This window comes from Arachis stenosperma, chromosome 6, assembly GCF_014773155.1.
Source record: "Arachis stenosperma cultivar V10309 chromosome 6, arast.V10309.gnm1.PFL2, whole genome shotgun sequence".
In the NCBI taxonomy this organism is placed as follows: domain Eukaryota; kingdom Viridiplantae; phylum Streptophyta; class Magnoliopsida; order Fabales; family Fabaceae; genus Arachis; species Arachis stenosperma.
In genome coordinates, this window is record NC_080382.1 from 69,679,961 (window position 1) to 69,695,555 (window position 15,595).

The following is a 15,595-nucleotide window of genomic DNA, read 5'->3' on the forward strand; positions in this document are numbered from 1 at the left end:
TGTGTGTGCGAACTATAATAGGTGCGATCATACCAGCACTAATGCACCGGATCCCATCAGAACTCCGCAGTTAAGCATGCTTGGGCGAGAGTAGTACTAGGATGGGTGACCTCCTGGGAAGTCCTCGTGTTGCACCTCTTTTTTTTTTACGTCGTGCTGACCCTCATTCTCTGAATGACGCTATCCCGAGTAGGCAACCTAAGGGCGAGCCGCAATGGCCTCATCCTCGGCAGGCACCTACAGTACCTGCAAGGCTTCGCGGATAGTGTTATGCTCTCTCGCGCCGCATGGTTAAGAAAATTGTGTGTGCGAACTATAATAGGTGCGATCATACCAGCACTAATGCACCGGATCCCATCAGAACTCCGCAGTTAAGCATGCTTGGGCGAGAGTAGTACTAGGATGGGTGACCTCCTCAGAAGTCCTCGTGTTGCACCTCTTTTTATTTTTTTACGTCGTGCCGACTCTCATTCTCTAAATGATGCTATCCCAAGTAGGCCACCTAAGGGTGAGCCGCAATGGCCTCATCCTCGGCAGGCACCTACAGTACCCGCAAGGCTTCGCGGATAGTGTTATGCTCTCTCGCGCCGCATGGTTAAGAAAATTGTGTGTGCGAACTTTAATAGGTGCGATCCTCGTGTTGCACCTCTTTTTTTTTTTTTTACGTCGTGCCGACCCTCATTCTCTAAATGACGCTATCCCGAGTAGGACACCTAAGGGCGAGCCGCAATGGCCTCATCCTCGGCAGGCACCTACAGTACCCGCAAGGCTTCGTGGATAGTGTTATGCTCTCTCGCGCCGCATGGTTAAGAAAATTGTGTGTGCGAACTATAATAGGTGCGATCATACCAGCACTAATGCACCGGATCCGATCAGAACTCCGCAGTTAAGCGTGCTTGGGCGAGAGTAGTACTAGGATGGGTGATCTCCTGGGAAGTCCTCGTGTTGTGCCTCTTTTTTTTTTTTACGTCGTGCCGACCCTCATTTTCTAAATGATGCTGTCCCGAGTAGGACACCTAAGGGCGAGCCGCAATGGCCTCATGCTCGGCAGGCACCTACAGTACCCGCAAGGCTTCGCGGATAGTGTTATACTCTCTCGCGCCGCATGGTTAAGAAAATTGTGTGTGCGAAATATAATAGGTGCGATCATGCCAGCACTAATGCACCGGATCCCATCAGAACTCCGCAGTTAAGCGTGCTTGGGCGAGAGTAGTACTAGGATGTGTGACCTCCTGGGAAGTCCTCGTGTTGCACCTCTTTTTTTTTTTACGTCGTGCCGACCCTCATTCTCAAAATGACGCTATCCCGAGTAGGACACCTAAGGGCGAGCTGCAATGGCCTCATCCTCGGCAGGCACCTACAGTACCCGCAAGGATTCGTGGATAGTGTTATGCTCTCTCGCGCCGCATGGTTAAGAAAATTGTGTGTGCGAACTATAATAGGTGTGATCATACCAGCACTAATGCACCGGATCTCATCAGAACTCCGCAGTTAAGCGTGCTTGGGCGAGAGTAGTACTAGGATGGGTGACCTCCTGGGAAGTCCTCGTGTTGTGCCTCTTTTTTTTTTTTACGTCGTGCCGACCCTCATTCTATAAATGACGCTGTCTCGAGTAGGACACCTAAGGGCGAGCCGCAATGGCCTCATGCTCGGCAGGCAAGTACAGTACCCGCAAGGCTTCGCGGATAGTGTTATACTCTCTCGTGCCGCATGGTTAAAAAAATTGTGTGTGCGAACTATAATAGGTGCGATCATGCTAGCACTAATGCACCGGATCCTATCAGAACTCCGCAGTTAAGCGTGCTTGGGCGAGAGTAGTACTAGGATGGGTGACCTCCTGGGAAGTCCTCGTGTTGTACCTCTTTTTTTTTTTTACGCCGTGCCGACTCTCATTCTATAAATGACGCTATCCCGAGTAGGACACCTAAGGGCGAGCCACAATGGCCTCATCCTCGGCAGGCACCTACAGTACCCGCAAGGGTTCGCGGATAGTGTTATGCTCTCTCGCGCCGCATGGTTAAGAAAATTGTGTGTGCGAACTATAATAGGTGCGATCATACCAGCACTAATGCGCCGGATCCCATTAGAACTTCGCAGTTAAGCGTGCTTGGGCGAGAGTTGAACTAGGATAGGTGACCTCCTGGGAAGTCCTCGTGTTGCACCTCTTTTTTTTTTTTACGTCGTGCCGACCCTCATTCTCTAAATGATGCTATCCCGAGTAGGCCACCTAAGGGCGAGCCGCAATGGCCTCATCCTCGGCAGGCACCTACAGTACCCGCAAGGCTTCGCGGATAGTGTTATGCTCTCTCGCGCCGCATGGTTAAGAAAATTGTGTGTGCGAACTATAATAGGTGCGATCATACCAGCACTAATGCACCGGATCCCATCAGAACTCCGCAGTTAAGCGTGCTTGGGCGAGAGTAGTACTAGGATGGGTGACCTCCTGGGAAGTCCTCGTGTTGTGCCTCTTTTTTTTTTTTACGTCGTGCCGACCCTCATTCTCTAAATGACGCTGTCCCGGGTAGGAAACCTAAGGGTGATCCGCATTGGCCTCATTCTCGGCAGGCACCAACAGTACCCGCAACGCTTCGCGGATAGTGTTATACTCTCTCGCGCCGCATGGTTAAGAAAATTGTGTGTGCGAACTATAACAGGTGCGATCATACCAGCACTAATGCACCGGATCCCATCAAAACTCCGCAGTTAAGCGTGCTTGGGCGAGAGTAGTACTAGGATGGGTGACTTCCTGGGAAGTCCTCGTGTTGTGCCTCTTTTTTTTTTTACGTCGTGCCGACCCTCATTCTCTAAATGACGCTGTCTCGAGTAGGACACCTAAGGGCGAGCCGCAATGGCCTCATGCTCGGCAGGCAACTACAGTACCCGCTAGGCTTCGTGGATAGTGTTATGCTCTCTCGCGCCGCATGGTTAAGAAAATTGTGTGTGCGAACTATAATAGGTGCGATCATACCAGCACTAATGCACCGGATCCCATCAGAACTCCGCAGTTAAGCGTGCTTGGGCGAGAGTGGTACTAGGATGTGTGACCTCCTGGGAAGTCCTCGTGTTGCACCTCTTTTTTTTTACGTCGTGCCGACCATCATTCTCTAAATGACGCTATCCCGAGTAGGACACCTAAGGGCGAGCCGCAATGGCCTCATCCTCGGCAGGCACCTACAGTACCCACAAGGCTTCGTGGATAGTGTTATGCTCTCTCGCGCCGCATGGTTAAGAAAATTGTGTGTGCGAACTATAATAGGTGTGATCATGCCAGCACTAATGCACCGGATCCCATCAGAACTCCGCAGTTAAGCGTGCTTGGGCGAGAGTAGTACTAGGATGTGTGACCTCCTGGGAAGTCCTCGTGTTGCACCTCTTTTTTTTTTACGTCGTGCCGACCCTCATTCTCTAAATGACGCTTTCCCGAGTAGGACACCTAAGGGCGAGCCGCAATGGCCTCATCCTCGACAGGCACCTACAGTACCCGCAAGGCTTCGTGGATAGTGTTATGCTCTCTCGCACCGCATGGTTAAGAAAATTGTGTGTGCGAACTATAATAGGTGTGATCATACCAGCACTAATGCACCGGATCCCATCAGAACTCCGCAGTTAAGCGTGCTTGGGCGAAAGTAGTACTAGGATGTGTGACCTCCTGGGAAGTCCTCGTGTTGCACCTCTTTTTTTTTTTACGTCGTGCCGACCCTCATTCTCTAAATGACGCTATCCCGAGTAGGACACCTAAGGGTGAACCGCAATGGCCTCATCCTCGGCAGGCACCTACAGTACCCGCAAGGCTTTGCGGATAGTGTTATACTCTCTCGCGCCGCATGGTTAAGAAAATTGTGTGTGCGAACTATAATAGGTGCGATCATACCAGCACTAATGCACCGGATCCCATCAGAACTCCGCAGTTAAGCGTGCTTGGGGGAGAGTAGTACTAGGATGGGTAACCTCCTGGGAAGTCCTCGTGTTGCTCCTCTTTTTTTTTTTTTACGTCGTGCCGACTCTCATTCTCTAACTGATGCTATCCCGAGTAGGCCACCTAAGGGCGAGGCGCAATGCTCTCATCCTCGGCAGGCACCTACAGTACCCGCAAGGCTTCACGGATAGTGTTATGCTCTCTCGCGCCGCATGGTTAAGAAAATTGTGTGTGCGAACTATAATAGGTGCGATCATACCAGCACTAATGCACCGGATCCCATCAGAACTCCGCAGTTAAGCGTGCTTGGGCGAGAGTAGTACTAGGATGGTTGACCTCCTGGGAAGTCCTCGTGTTGCACCTCTTTTTTTTTTACGTCGTGCCGACCCTCATTCTCTAAATGACGCTATCCCGAGTAGGACACCTAAGGGCGAGCCGGAATGGCCTCATCCTCGGCAGGCACCTACAGTACCCGCAAGGCTTCGCGGATAGTGTTATACTCTCTCGCGCCGCATGGTTAAGAAAATTGTGTGTGCGAACTATAATAGGTTCGATCATACCAGCACTAATGCACCGGATCCCATCAGAACTCCGCAGTTAAGCATGCTTGGGCGAGAGTAGTACTAGGATGGGTGACCTCCTCGGAAGTCCTCGTGTTGCACCTCTTTTTTTTTTTTACGTCGTGCCAACTCTCATTCTCTAAATGATGCTATCCCGAGTAGGCCACCTAAGGGCGAGCCGCAATGGCCTCATCCTTGGCAGGCACCTACAGTACCCGCAAGGCTTCGCGGATAGTGTTATGCTCTCTCGCGCCGCATGGTTAAGAAAATTGTGTGTGCGAACTATAATAGGTGCGATCATACCAGCACTAATGCACCGGATCCCATCAAAACTTCGCAGTTAAGCGTGCTTGGGCGAGAGTAGAACTAGGATGGGTGACCTCCTTGGAAGTCCTCGTATTGCACCTCTTTTTTTTTTTTACGTTGTGCCGACCCTCATTCTCTAAATGACTCTATCCCGAGTAGGACACCTAAGGGCGAGCCGCAATGGCCTCATCCTCGGCAGGCACCTACAGTACCCGCAAGGCTTCGCGGATAGTGTTATGCTCTCTCGCGCCGCATGGTTAAGAAAATTGTGTGTGCGAACTATAATAGGTGCGATCATGCCAGCACTAATGCACCGGATCCCATCAGAACTCCGCAGTTAAGCGTGCTTGGGCGAGAGTAATACTAGGATAGGTGACCTCCTGGGAAGTCCTCGTGTTGTGCCTCTTTTTTTTTTTTTACGTCGTGCCGACCCTCATTTTCTAAATGACGCTGTCCCGAGTAGGACACCTAAGGACGAGCCGCAATGGGCTCATGCTCGGCAGGCACCTACAGTACCCGCAAGGCTTCGCGGATAGTGTTATACTCTCTCGCGCCGCATGGTTAAGAAAATTGTGTGTGCGAACTATAATAGGTGCGATCATGCCAGCACTATTGCACCGGATCCCATCAGAACTCCGCAGTTAAGCGTGGTTGGGCGAGAGTAGTACTAGGATGTGTGACCTCCTGGGAAGTCCTCGTGTTGCACCTCTTTTTTTTTTTTACGTCGTGCCGACCCTCATTCTCTAAATGACGCTATCCCGAGTAGGACACCTAAGTGCGAGCCGCAATGGCCTCATCTTCGGCAGGCACCTACAGTACCCGCAAGGCTTCGTGGTTAGTGTTATGCTCTCTCGCGCCGCATAGTTAAGAAAATTGTGTGTGCGAACTATAATAGGTGTGATCATACCAGCACTAATGCACCGGATCCCATCAGAACTCCGTAGTTAAGCGTGCTTGGGCGAGAGTAGTACTAGGATGGGTGACCTCCTGGGAAGTCCTCGTGTTGTGCCTCTTTTTTTTTTTTTTACGTCGTGCCGACCCTCATTCTCTAAATGACGCTGTCCCGAGTAGGACACCTAAGGGCGAGCCGCAATGGCCTCATGCTCGGCAGGCACCTACAGTACCCGCAAGGCTTCGCGGATAGTGTTATACTCTCTCGTGCCGCATGGTTAAGAAAATTGTGTGTGCGAACTATAATAGGTGCGATCATGCCAGCACTAATGCACCGGATCTCATCAGAACTCCGCAGTTAAGCGTGCTTGGGCGAGAGTAGTACTAGGATAGGTGACCTCCTGGGAAGTCCTCGTGTTGTACCTCTTTTTTTTTTACGTCGTGCCGACTCTCATTCTATAAATGACGCTATCCCGAGTAGGACACCTAAGGGCGAGCCGCAATGGCCTCATCCTCGGCAGGCACCTACAGTACCCGCAAGGGTTCGCGGATAGTGTTATGCTCTCTCGCGCCGCATGGTTAAGAAAATTGTGTGTGCGAACTATAATAGGTGCGATCATACCAGCACTAATGCACCGGATCCCATTAGAACTTCGCAGTTAAGCGTGCTTGGGCGAGAGTTGAACTAGGATAGGTGACCTCCTGGGAAGTCCTCGTGTTGCACCTCTTTTTTTTTTTTACGTCGTGCCGACTCTCATTCTCTAAATGATGCTATCCCGAGTAGGCCACCTAAGGGCGAGCCGCAATGGCCTCATCCTCGGCAGGCACCTACAGTACCCGCAAGGGTTCGCGGATAGTGTTATGCTCTCTCGCGCCGCATGGTTAAGAAAATTGTGTGTGCGAACTATAATAGGTGCGATCATACCAGCACTAATGCACCGGATCCCATTAGAACTTCGCAGTTAAGCGTGCTTGGGCGAGAGTTGAACTAGGATAGGTGACCTCCTGGGAAGTCCTCGTGTTGCACCTCTTTTTTTTTTTTACGTCGTGCCGACTCTCATTCTCTAAATGATGCTATTCTGAGTAGGCCACCTAAGGGCGAGCCGCAATGGCCTCATCCTTGGCAGGCACCTACAGTACCCGCAAGGCTTCGCGGATAGTGTTATGCTCTCTCGCGCCGCATGGTTAAGAAAATTGTGTGTGCGAACTATAATAGGTGCGATCATACCAGCACTAATGCACCGGATCCCATCAAAACTTCGCAGTTAAGCGTGCTTGGGCGAGAGTAGAACTATGATGGGTGACCTCCTGGGAAGTCCTCGTATTGCACCTCTTTTTTTTTTTACGTTGTGCCGACCCTCATTCTCTAAATGACTCTATCCCGAGTAGGACACCTAAGGGCGAGCCGCAATGGCCTCATCCTCGGCAGGCACCTACAGTACCCGCAAGGCTTCGCGGATAGTGTTATACTCTCTCGCGCCGCATGGTTAAGAAAATTGTGTGTGCGAACTATAATAGGTGCGATCCTCGTGTTGCGCCTCTTTTTTTTTTTTACGTCGTGCCGACCCTCATTCTCTAAATGACGCTATCCCGAGTAGGACACCTAAGGGCGAGCCGCAATGGCCTCATCCTCGGCAGGCACCTACAGTATCCGCAAGGCTTCGTGGATAGTGTTATGCTCTCACGCGCCGCATGGTTAAGAAAATTGTGTGCGCGAACAATAATAGGTGCGATCATACCAGCACTAATGCACCGGATCCCATCAGAACTCCGCAGTTAAGCGTGCTTGGGCGAGAGTAGTACTAGGATGGGTGACCTCCTGGGAAGTCCTCGTGTTGTGCCTCTTTTTTTTCTTTTTACGTCGTGCCGACCACATTCTCTAAATGACGCTGTCCCGAGTAGGACACCTAAGGGCGAGCCGCAATGGCCTCATGCTCGGCAGGCACCTACAGTACCCGCAAGGCTTCGCGGATAGTGTTATGCTCTCTCGCGCCGCATGGTTAAGAAAATTGTGTGTGCGAACTATAATAGGTGCGATCATGCCAGCACTAATGCACCGGATCCCATCAGAACTCCGCAGTTAAGCGTGCTTGGGCGAGAGTAATACTAGGATAGGTGACCTCCTGGGAAGTCCTCGTGTTGTGCCTCTTTTTTTTTTTTTTTTACGTCGTGCCGACCCTCATTTTCTAAATGACGCTGTCCCGAGTAGGACACCTAAGGACGAGCCGCAATGGGCTCATGCTCGGCAGGCACCTACAGTACCCGCAAGGCTTCGCGGATAGTGTTATACTCTCTCGCGCCGCATGGTTAAGAAAATTGTGTGTGCGAACTATAATAGGTGCGATCATGCCAGCACTATTGCACCGGATCCCATCAGAACTCCGCAGTTAAGCGTGGTTGGGCGAGAGTAGTACTAGGATGTGTGACCTCCTGGGAAGTCCTCGTGTTGCACCTCTTTTTTTTTTACGTCGTGCCGACCCTCATTCTCTAAATGACGCTATCCCGAGTAGGACACCTAAGTGCGAGCCGCAATGGCCTCATCCTCGGCAGGCACCTACAGTACCCGCAAGGCTTCGTGGTTAGTGTTATGCTCTCTCGCGCCGCATAGTTAAGAAAATTGTGTGTGCGAACTATAATAGGTGTGATCATACCACCACTAATGCACCGGATCCCATCAGAACTCCGCAGTTAAGCGTGCTTGGGCGAGAGTAGTACTAGGATGGGTGACCTCCTGGGAAGTCCTCGTGTTGTGCCTCTTTTTTTTTTTTACGTCGTGCCGACCCTCATTCTCTAAATGACGCTGTCCCGAGTAGGACACCTAAGGGCGAGCCGCAATGGCCTCATGCTCGGCAGGCACCTACAGTACCCGCAAGGCTTCGCGGATAGTGTTATACTCTCTCGTGCCGCATGGTTAAGAAAATTGTGTGTGCGAACTATAATAGGTGCGATCATGCTAGCACTAATGCACCGGATCCCATCAGAACTCCGCAGTTAAGCGTGCTTGGGCGAGAGTAGTACTAGGATAGGTGACCTCCTGGGAAGTCCTCGTGTTGTACCTCTTTTTTTTTTACGTCGTGCCGACTCTCATTCTATAAATGACGCTATCCCGAGTAGGACACCTAAGGGCGAGCCGCAATGGCCTCATCCTCGGCAGGCACCTACAGTACCCGCAAGGGTTCGCGGATAGTGTTATGCTCTCTCGCGCCGCATGGTTAAGAAAATTGTGTGTGCGAACTATAATAGGTGCGATCATACCAGCACTAATGCACCGGATCCCATTAGAACTTCGCAGTTAAGCGTGCTTGGGCGAGAGTTGAACTAGGATAGGTGACCTCCTGGGAAGTCCTCGTGTTGCACCTCTTTTTTTTTTTACGTCGTGCCGACTCTCATTCTCTAAATGATGCTATCCCGAGTAGGCCACCTAAGGGCGAGCCGCAATGGCGTCATACTCGGCAGGAACCTACAGTACCCGCAAGGCTTCGCGGATAGTGTTATGCTCTCTCGCGCCGCATGGTTAAGAAAATTGTGTGTGCGAACTATAATAGGTGCGATCATACCAGCACTAATGCACCGGATCCCATCAGAACTCCGCAGTTAAGCGTGCTTGGACGAGAGTAATTCTAGGATGGGTGACCTTCTGGGAAGTCCTCGTGTTGTGCCTCTTTTTTTTTTTTTTACGTCGTGCCGACCCTCATTCTCTAAATGACGCTATCCCGAGTAGGACACCTAAGGGCGAGCCGCATTGGCCTCATCCCCGGCAGGCACCAACAGTACCCGCAAGGCTTCGCAGATAGTGTTATACTCTCTCGCACCGCATGGTTAAGAAAATTGTGTGTGCGAACTATAATAGGTGCGATCATACCAGCACTAATGCACCGGATCCCATCAGAACTCCGCAGTTAAGCGTGCTTGGGCGAGAGTAGTACTAGGATGGGTGACCTCCTGGGAAGTCCTCGTGTTGTGCCTCTTTTTTTTTTTTTTACGTCGTGCCGACCCTCATGCTCTAAATGACGCTGTCCCGAGTAGGACACCTAAGGGCGAGCCGCAATGGCCTCATGCTCGGCAGGCACCTACAGTACCCGCAAGGCTTCGCGGATAGTGTTATACTCTCTCGTGCCGCATGGTTAAGAAAATTGTGTGTGCGAACTATAATAGGTGCGATCATGCCAGCACTAATGCACCGGATCCCATCAGAACTCCGCAGTTAAGTGTGCTTGGGCGAGAGTAGTACTAGGATGGGTGACCTCCTGGGAAGTCCTCGTGTTCCACCTCTTTTTTTTTTTTTTTTACGTCGTGCCGACCCTCATTCTCTAAATGACGCTATCCCGAGTAGGACACCTAAGGGCGAGCCGCAATGGCCTCATCCTCGGCAGGCACCTACAGTACCCGCAAGGCTTCGTGGATAGTGTTATGCTCTCTCGCGCCGCATGGTTAAGAAAATTGTGTGTGCGAACTATAATAGGTGCGATCATACCAGCACTAATGCACCGGATCCCATCAGAACTCCGCAGTTAAGCGTGCTTGGGCGAGAGTAGTACTAGGATGTGTGACCTCCTGGGAAGTCCTCGTGTTGCACCTCTTTTTTTTTTTTACGTCGTGCCGACCCTCATTCTCTAAATGACGCTATCCCGAGTAGGACACCTAAGGGCGAGCCGCAATGGCCTCATCCTCGGCAGGCACCTACAGTACCCGCAAGGCTTCGTGGATAGTGTTATGCTCTCTCGCGCCGCATGGTTAAGAAAATTGTGTGTGCGAATTATGCCAAGGCATCTTAGGCTAGTTTCACTAGCATTTTCCTGTTAGTTTTAGTTGTTTTATGCATTTTCTTGAGCTTAAAGTAACCAAGAATGGTTAAATGAACAACAAAGTAATGAATCGTCCAAACAGTATAATTTTGATGCAAATTTCATGAGTTTTTAGTTATATTACTTGAATGCTATGAATAGAAGATTTCTCATGAAATTTTGCAAGACTTTGATGCAATTGTTTGGATGATTTCAGGGAAGAAGAGGCTAGGCAAGGAAGCAACAAAATCAATAAAGGAAGCTTGAAGATCACATGTGGAGTTTAAGTTCCAGTTTAAGCTTAAACTGGAACTTAAACTGCCAAGCCATATAATGCTGAAAGTGGCGTTTAACCTCCAGTTTAACCTTAAACTGGAAGTTAAACGCCAGAATGAGAATTTCACCAAGGGAGCATTTCCACGTTTAACCTCCAGTTTAACCTTAAACTGGAGGTTAAACGTGTTCGACACAATTTCTCACCAGGGAGCATTTCCACGTTTAACCTCCAGTTTAACCTTAAACTAGAGGTTAAACGCCAGAAGTAGGAAAGGCACCAGGAGCATTTCCACGTTTAAGCTCCAGTTTAACCTTAAACTGGAGCTTAAATGTGTTCGACTATTTCTCTTCTCCAGGGTTGCTTTCTCATTTCCACGTTTAAGCTTCAGTTTAACCTTAAACTGAAGCTTAAACGTGTTCGACCCAATTGCTCCTCCAGGGTTGTTTTCTTCATTTCCACGTTTAAGCTTCAGTTTAACCTTAAACTGAAGCTTAAACGTGTTCGACATTTCACACTCCTGGGTTGCTTTCTTCCATTTCCACGTTTAAGTTTCAGTTTAACCTTAAACTGAAACTTAAACTTCAACTTAAACGCCACCTTTTGAAAGGGTTTCTAGGCCAAATATATTGAAGTTTAAGTTAGCATTTGAGCACAAACATTAACTTAAACGTATTATGGTATGAAACCCAATTGAATATCATGGTTTATGGGATTGGGCCTGAAGAATTGATGAGTCTGGAACTTCAATTTGTTGAGTCTTGTGTCATTACTTGTTTATCACTAAGTTTGCTCAATGAATGTTACAGAATTGGATCACAGCCTCATCAGGATTATGGACCATAAACCTAAAGCAAAAGGAAATCAGGGAAAGGCCTCAAAGCCCAAGAAACACAACAGAAGCTCAATTTAGAAAGTGTATAAATAGGATAGAATTTAAGTTAGTTAGCACTTTTTACACTTTGGAACTTTTCATCAATTTCTCTAGTTTTGAATTCGGAGCTATGACTCACTAAACCCCCTTTCATTGGGTTAGGGAGCTCTATTGTAATTCAATGAATCAATAATAGTTTTATCTTCTTCTTCAATCTTTTCTCTTGAATTTTGTTAGAAAGCTTCTCGATCTAATTCCATTGGGTAGTTGTCTTGGGAAAGAAACTACCCATAATTGGAATCCTTCGGAACCTTGGGAAAGGAATGGAGGATTCATGCTAGAGAAGCTTTCTCACAGTGAATTGGATTGGGGTTTGGATGGATATTGTGACATGTAATCCTACCAAATTGTGGTTCATGAAACTGTGTGGTATAATCAGTGATCGAGCATCATCTCTTCTTATAAACATTTAAACCAAGGGATTGGGAATTTGTTTGTTTTTAGAGAGAATTGGTGAGCCAAGGGATTGTGATCCAATCATATAAGATTACCAAGCAAAATTCAATGAATGCATTGGTTGAGGAAGGGGTAAAAGTTGTTTTGATTCGGAGATCTCAATATCTCCTAACACCCAATGAACTCCCCATTTCTGATCTACACTTTCTCTTTACATTCTGCAATTAAATTCATGCAATCACCCCCATCCCTTTTAATTTCAGCAATTTAGCTTCTCGCTCTTTAATTCATGCAATTTTATATTTCGTAATTCTCATCTAAATCTTGATTCCGCCCAACTAGAACATACTTCTAATCCAAATTGCTCACTCAACCAATCCTTGTGGGATTCGACCTCACTCTATTGTGAGTTTTTACTTGACGATAACCGGTGCACTTGCCGGAAGGAATTTTGCCGATCGTGCAATTTCCTAAATCGTAGCTATCAAGTTTATAGCAACATCAAGTTTATGGCGCCGTTGCCGGGGATTGGTTTTCGATTGACAATTCTCAAATTAGAAGTTAACTAGATTGAGCATTTTTCTTGTTTTGTTAATTTAGTTCAAGTTACTTGTTGAATTTTAATTTCTGCACTCTGTTATTTGCTTTTTCTTTCTTATGCCTTTCAATTCAAGCAACTAACTCACTGACCCACTAACTATTTGAATTAATTCCTCAACTGCTCTAACCATACTCTTCCATTAACCAAGAGTATTTCACTTGTTTGCTGTCTGTGCTGTGTTCTTGTATGACAGGTAGGAGAGGAGAGACATCAACTCCTCCACATACCGAACCAGAGAGGACCCTTCATAGACTGAGAAGGGAAGCAAGAGGGAAGAGAGTACTGAGAGAAGAAGAATCTGAAGGAGAATCTGAGGACAATTTTGAGGAAGCTCTAGATCTCAACATGGATAGAGAAGTTCACAACCATGAGAGGGCTGATGGAAACAATGCCATTCCTGAGAGGAGGGTTCTTGGTTCATACATAAACCCAACCTCTGGGAATTGTGGTAGCAGCATCCAAAAACCACCCATTCAGGCCAACAATTTTGAACTCAAACCACAGCTAATATCATTGGTGGAGGATCATTGTTCATTTGGTGGGAGTGCTAATGAAGACCCAAACCAACATCTCACAAAATTCCTGAGAATTTGCGACACTGTGAAGTCCAATGGAGTCCAGGAAGATGCCTATAAAATGCTCTTGTTCCCATTTTCACTTAGGGACAAGGCAGCTAAGTGGCTGGAATCATTCCCAAGGGGGAGCCTAACAACCTGGGATGAGGTGGAAAGCAAGTTTCTGGCACGTTTCTACCCCCCCACAAAAGGTCAATAGGCTTCAATCTGAGGTTCAGACTTTTAGACAACAAGATGGTGAGACGCTCTACGAGGCATGGGAGAGGTTCAAAGAATTGACAAGGAAATGCCCACCAGACATGTTCCATGACTGGGTGCAATTGCATATTTTCTATGATGGACTTTCTTATGAATCAAGGAAGGCTGTAGACCATTCATCAGGAGGTTCATTGAACAGGAAAAAGACTGTGGAAGAAGCCATTGAAGTGATTGAGACAGTGGCTGAGAATGAGTACTACTATGCTTCAGAGAGGCACAACACTAAGGGAGTCATGGAGCTGAACCATGTTGATACAATCCTAGCCCAAAACAAGGTGTTTGCCAAGCAACTAGCAGAGCTCACCAGGAAATTAGACACAAAGCAAGTGGCTGCAATACAAACACAAGATCAAGAGGAAATAAGCACTGAAGGAGGTGATTGGAAAGAGGCCAACTATGTGGGAAATCAACAAAGGCAACCATATGATCCACATTCCAACACTTACAACCCAGGATGGAAAAACCACCCAAACTTTGGGTGGGGAAACCAGCAAACCCAACCACAAAACCACAAACCTTACAACCACAATCAACATAACAATTCCACATACCAAAACTCCAACCAAAGATCATACCAAGCCACACAAAACACTTACTCCCAACCACCATATCATGGCCAAAATAATCAACCTGCCCAATCTAATCCGAACCAACAATTTCAAGATCAATTAAACAGGATAGAAGGAATGCTAGCAAACATGGGTCAGGACATAAGTGAGTTGAAAAGCTTTAGGGAAGATGTGAGATCCACCTTAAGGAACCATGGTGAAAAACTCAAGAGGATGGAGTCTCAAGTAGGAGAGCTATCTCAACAGGCCCCCAAGTCAACTGCAGTGTTCCCTAGTGACACTGAAAAGAATCCTAAAGGGGAACTGATGTGCATAAACTTGATATGCTACGATTTAGGAAATTGCACGATCGGCAAAATTCCTTCCGGCAAGTGCACCGGTTATCGTCAAGTAAAAACTCACAATAGAGTGAGGTCGAATCCCACAAGGATTGGTTGAGTGAGCAATTTGGATTAGAAGTATGTTCTAGTTGAGCGGAATCAAGATTTAGATGAGAATTGCGGAATGTAAAATTGCATGAATTAAAGAGCGAGAAGCGAAATTGCTGAAATTAAAAGGGATGGGGGTGATTGCATGAATTTAATTGCAGAATGTAAAGAGAAAGTGGTAGATCAGAAATGGGGAATTCATTGGGTTTCAGGAGAAATTGAGATCTCCGAATCAAAACGTCTTATCCCTTCCTCAACCAATGCATTCATTGAATTTTGCTTGGCAATCTTATATGATTGGATCCCAATCCCTTGGCTCACCAATTCTCTCTAAAAACAAACAAATTCCCAATCCCTTGGTTTAAATGTTCATAAGAAGAGATGATGCTCGATCACTGATTATACCACACAGTTTCATGAACCACAATTTGGTAGGATTACATGTCACAATATCCATCCAAACCCCAATCCAATTCACTGTGAGAAAGCTTCTCTAGCATGAATCCTCCATTCCTTTCCCAAGGTTCCGAAGGATTCCAATTATGGGTAGTTTCTTTCCCAAGACAACTACCCAATGGAATTAGATCGAGAAGCTTTCTAACAAAATTCAAGAGAAAAGATTGAAGAAGAAGATAAAACTATTATTGATTCATTGAATTACGATAGAGCTCCCTAACCCAATGAAAGGGGTTTAGTGAGTCATAGCTCTGAATTCAATTACAAAATATGAAAAGTAGCAAAATGATCAAAAAGTTCCCCGTGTAAAAAGTCCCCCTCAGGGGCTGGATTCCCCTTCAATCCCCCTTCCTTCCAAATGCAGAAACTAAGGCCTTTAAATAGGCTCCCTAAATTACAAAATGAAAATGAAATTAAAAGCAAATTACAATCAAATGAAAATAAACTATTCTAGATGATTCTTGTGGCCTTGATTTGGTGTTGTTGATGGGCCTTGCTTGCTTTGAAGGGTAGAGTGACATAATTGATCCAAAAAGGATAATGATCCATTAAACTACACTCAAACGTTGCACCCCCCTTTCTTGAGTCGTCACTTTGTTCTCTTGTCAACCTTGCCAATTTGATGCCAAATATAAACTATTATACCT

At 47.3% G+C, this 15,595-nt stretch overlaps 34 non-coding genes across 34 annotated transcripts; 33 read left to right on the top strand and 1 right to left on the bottom strand.

Annotated features, from left to right (window-relative positions):
- Positions 1-19: 19 nt before the first annotated feature.
- LOC130937064 (5S ribosomal RNA) lies at positions 20-138 on the top strand. Its single transcript, XR_009068300.1, has one exon. It is a non-coding gene; the product is annotated as a 5S ribosomal RNA (ribosomal RNA).
- A 182-nt stretch (positions 139-320) lies between these two features.
- Positions 321-439, top strand: LOC130938184 (5S ribosomal RNA). Its single transcript, XR_009069359.1, has one exon. It is a non-coding gene; the product is annotated as a 5S ribosomal RNA (ribosomal RNA).
- A 396-nt stretch (positions 440-835) lies between these two features.
- Positions 836-954, top strand: LOC130938806 (5S ribosomal RNA). The gene has a single exon (XR_009069952.1). It is a non-coding gene; the product is annotated as a 5S ribosomal RNA (ribosomal RNA).
- A 184-nt stretch (positions 955-1,138) lies between these two features.
- Positions 1,139-1,257, top strand: LOC130938323 (5S ribosomal RNA). Its single transcript, XR_009069493.1, has one exon. It is a non-coding gene; the product is annotated as a 5S ribosomal RNA (ribosomal RNA).
- A 183-nt stretch (positions 1,258-1,440) lies between these two features.
- On the top strand, positions 1,441-1,559 carry LOC130938404 (5S ribosomal RNA). Its single transcript, XR_009069572.1, has one exon. It is a non-coding gene; the product is annotated as a 5S ribosomal RNA (ribosomal RNA).
- A 184-nt stretch (positions 1,560-1,743) lies between these two features.
- Positions 1,744-1,862, top strand: LOC130938792 (5S ribosomal RNA). The gene has a single exon (XR_009069939.1). It is a non-coding gene; the product is annotated as a 5S ribosomal RNA (ribosomal RNA).
- A 184-nt stretch (positions 1,863-2,046) lies between these two features.
- On the top strand, positions 2,047-2,165 carry LOC130938991 (5S ribosomal RNA). Its single transcript, XR_009070126.1, has one exon. It is a non-coding gene; the product is annotated as a 5S ribosomal RNA (ribosomal RNA).
- Positions 2,166-2,349: 184 nt separating this feature from the next.
- Positions 2,350-2,468, top strand: LOC130937452 (5S ribosomal RNA). The gene has a single exon (XR_009068672.1). It is a non-coding gene; the product is annotated as a 5S ribosomal RNA (ribosomal RNA).
- Positions 2,469-2,652: 184 nt separating this feature from the next.
- LOC130938814 (5S ribosomal RNA) lies at positions 2,653-2,771 on the top strand. The gene has a single exon (XR_009069960.1). It is a non-coding gene; the product is annotated as a 5S ribosomal RNA (ribosomal RNA).
- A 183-nt stretch (positions 2,772-2,954) lies between these two features.
- LOC130938570 (5S ribosomal RNA) lies at positions 2,955-3,073 on the top strand. Its single transcript, XR_009069731.1, has one exon. It is a non-coding gene; the product is annotated as a 5S ribosomal RNA (ribosomal RNA).
- Positions 3,074-3,254: 181 nt separating this feature from the next.
- LOC130938715 (5S ribosomal RNA) lies at positions 3,255-3,373 on the top strand. The gene has a single exon (XR_009069867.1). It is a non-coding gene; the product is annotated as a 5S ribosomal RNA (ribosomal RNA).
- Positions 3,374-3,555: 182 nt separating this feature from the next.
- On the top strand, positions 3,556-3,674 carry LOC130938761 (5S ribosomal RNA). The gene has a single exon (XR_009069910.1). It is a non-coding gene; the product is annotated as a 5S ribosomal RNA (ribosomal RNA).
- A 183-nt stretch (positions 3,675-3,857) lies between these two features.
- On the top strand, positions 3,858-3,976 carry LOC130938766 (5S ribosomal RNA). Its single transcript, XR_009069915.1, has one exon. It is a non-coding gene; the product is annotated as a 5S ribosomal RNA (ribosomal RNA).
- A 185-nt stretch (positions 3,977-4,161) lies between these two features.
- LOC130938949 (5S ribosomal RNA) lies at positions 4,162-4,280 on the top strand. The gene has a single exon (XR_009070086.1). It is a non-coding gene; the product is annotated as a 5S ribosomal RNA (ribosomal RNA).
- A 182-nt stretch (positions 4,281-4,462) lies between these two features.
- LOC130938810 (5S ribosomal RNA) lies at positions 4,463-4,581 on the top strand. Its single transcript, XR_009069956.1, has one exon. It is a non-coding gene; the product is annotated as a 5S ribosomal RNA (ribosomal RNA).
- A 184-nt stretch (positions 4,582-4,765) lies between these two features.
- LOC130938956 (5S ribosomal RNA) lies at positions 4,766-4,884 on the top strand. Its single transcript, XR_009070093.1, has one exon. It is a non-coding gene; the product is annotated as a 5S ribosomal RNA (ribosomal RNA).
- Positions 4,885-5,068: 184 nt separating this feature from the next.
- On the top strand, positions 5,069-5,187 carry LOC130938886 (5S ribosomal RNA). The gene has a single exon (XR_009070027.1). It is a non-coding gene; the product is annotated as a 5S ribosomal RNA (ribosomal RNA).
- Positions 5,188-5,372: 185 nt separating this feature from the next.
- On the top strand, positions 5,373-5,491 carry LOC130938897 (5S ribosomal RNA). Its single transcript, XR_009070037.1, has one exon. It is a non-coding gene; the product is annotated as a 5S ribosomal RNA (ribosomal RNA).
- Positions 5,492-5,675: 184 nt separating this feature from the next.
- On the top strand, positions 5,676-5,794 carry LOC130937901 (5S ribosomal RNA). Its single transcript, XR_009069093.1, has one exon. It is a non-coding gene; the product is annotated as a 5S ribosomal RNA (ribosomal RNA).
- Positions 5,795-5,980: 186 nt separating this feature from the next.
- Positions 5,981-6,099, top strand: LOC130938764 (5S ribosomal RNA). The gene has a single exon (XR_009069913.1). It is a non-coding gene; the product is annotated as a 5S ribosomal RNA (ribosomal RNA).
- A 182-nt stretch (positions 6,100-6,281) lies between these two features.
- On the top strand, positions 6,282-6,400 carry LOC130938941 (5S ribosomal RNA). Its single transcript, XR_009070079.1, has one exon. It is a non-coding gene; the product is annotated as a 5S ribosomal RNA (ribosomal RNA).
- A 184-nt stretch (positions 6,401-6,584) lies between these two features.
- On the top strand, positions 6,585-6,703 carry LOC130938942 (5S ribosomal RNA). The gene has a single exon (XR_009070080.1). It is a non-coding gene; the product is annotated as a 5S ribosomal RNA (ribosomal RNA).
- A 184-nt stretch (positions 6,704-6,887) lies between these two features.
- Positions 6,888-7,006, top strand: LOC130938905 (5S ribosomal RNA). Its single transcript, XR_009070045.1, has one exon. It is a non-coding gene; the product is annotated as a 5S ribosomal RNA (ribosomal RNA).
- Positions 7,007-7,398: 392 nt separating this feature from the next.
- LOC130937463 (5S ribosomal RNA) lies at positions 7,399-7,517 on the top strand. Its single transcript, XR_009068683.1, has one exon. It is a non-coding gene; the product is annotated as a 5S ribosomal RNA (ribosomal RNA).
- Positions 7,518-7,702: 185 nt separating this feature from the next.
- LOC130938887 (5S ribosomal RNA) lies at positions 7,703-7,821 on the top strand. The gene has a single exon (XR_009070028.1). It is a non-coding gene; the product is annotated as a 5S ribosomal RNA (ribosomal RNA).
- Positions 7,822-8,009: 188 nt separating this feature from the next.
- LOC130938898 (5S ribosomal RNA) lies at positions 8,010-8,128 on the top strand. Its single transcript, XR_009070038.1, has one exon. It is a non-coding gene; the product is annotated as a 5S ribosomal RNA (ribosomal RNA).
- A 182-nt stretch (positions 8,129-8,310) lies between these two features.
- Positions 8,311-8,429, top strand: LOC130938798 (5S ribosomal RNA). The gene has a single exon (XR_009069945.1). It is a non-coding gene; the product is annotated as a 5S ribosomal RNA (ribosomal RNA).
- Positions 8,430-8,613: 184 nt separating this feature from the next.
- LOC130938791 (5S ribosomal RNA) lies at positions 8,614-8,732 on the top strand. Its single transcript, XR_009069938.1, has one exon. It is a non-coding gene; the product is annotated as a 5S ribosomal RNA (ribosomal RNA).
- A 182-nt stretch (positions 8,733-8,914) lies between these two features.
- On the top strand, positions 8,915-9,033 carry LOC130938943 (5S ribosomal RNA). The gene has a single exon (XR_009070081.1). It is a non-coding gene; the product is annotated as a 5S ribosomal RNA (ribosomal RNA).
- A 183-nt stretch (positions 9,034-9,216) lies between these two features.
- LOC130938918 (5S ribosomal RNA) lies at positions 9,217-9,335 on the top strand. The gene has a single exon (XR_009070057.1). It is a non-coding gene; the product is annotated as a 5S ribosomal RNA (ribosomal RNA).
- A 186-nt stretch (positions 9,336-9,521) lies between these two features.
- LOC130937475 (5S ribosomal RNA) lies at positions 9,522-9,640 on the top strand. Its single transcript, XR_009068694.1, has one exon. It is a non-coding gene; the product is annotated as a 5S ribosomal RNA (ribosomal RNA).
- A 186-nt stretch (positions 9,641-9,826) lies between these two features.
- LOC130938717 (5S ribosomal RNA) lies at positions 9,827-9,945 on the top strand. Its single transcript, XR_009069869.1, has one exon. It is a non-coding gene; the product is annotated as a 5S ribosomal RNA (ribosomal RNA).
- A 188-nt stretch (positions 9,946-10,133) lies between these two features.
- Positions 10,134-10,252, top strand: LOC130937759 (5S ribosomal RNA). The gene has a single exon (XR_009068960.1). It is a non-coding gene; the product is annotated as a 5S ribosomal RNA (ribosomal RNA).
- Positions 10,253-13,434: 3,182 nt separating this feature from the next.
- Positions 13,435-13,538, bottom strand: LOC130938624 (small nucleolar RNA R71). Its single transcript, XR_009069783.1, has one exon. It is a non-coding gene; the product is annotated as a small nucleolar RNA R71 (small nucleolar RNA).
- Positions 13,539-15,595: the final 2,057 nt, after the last annotated feature.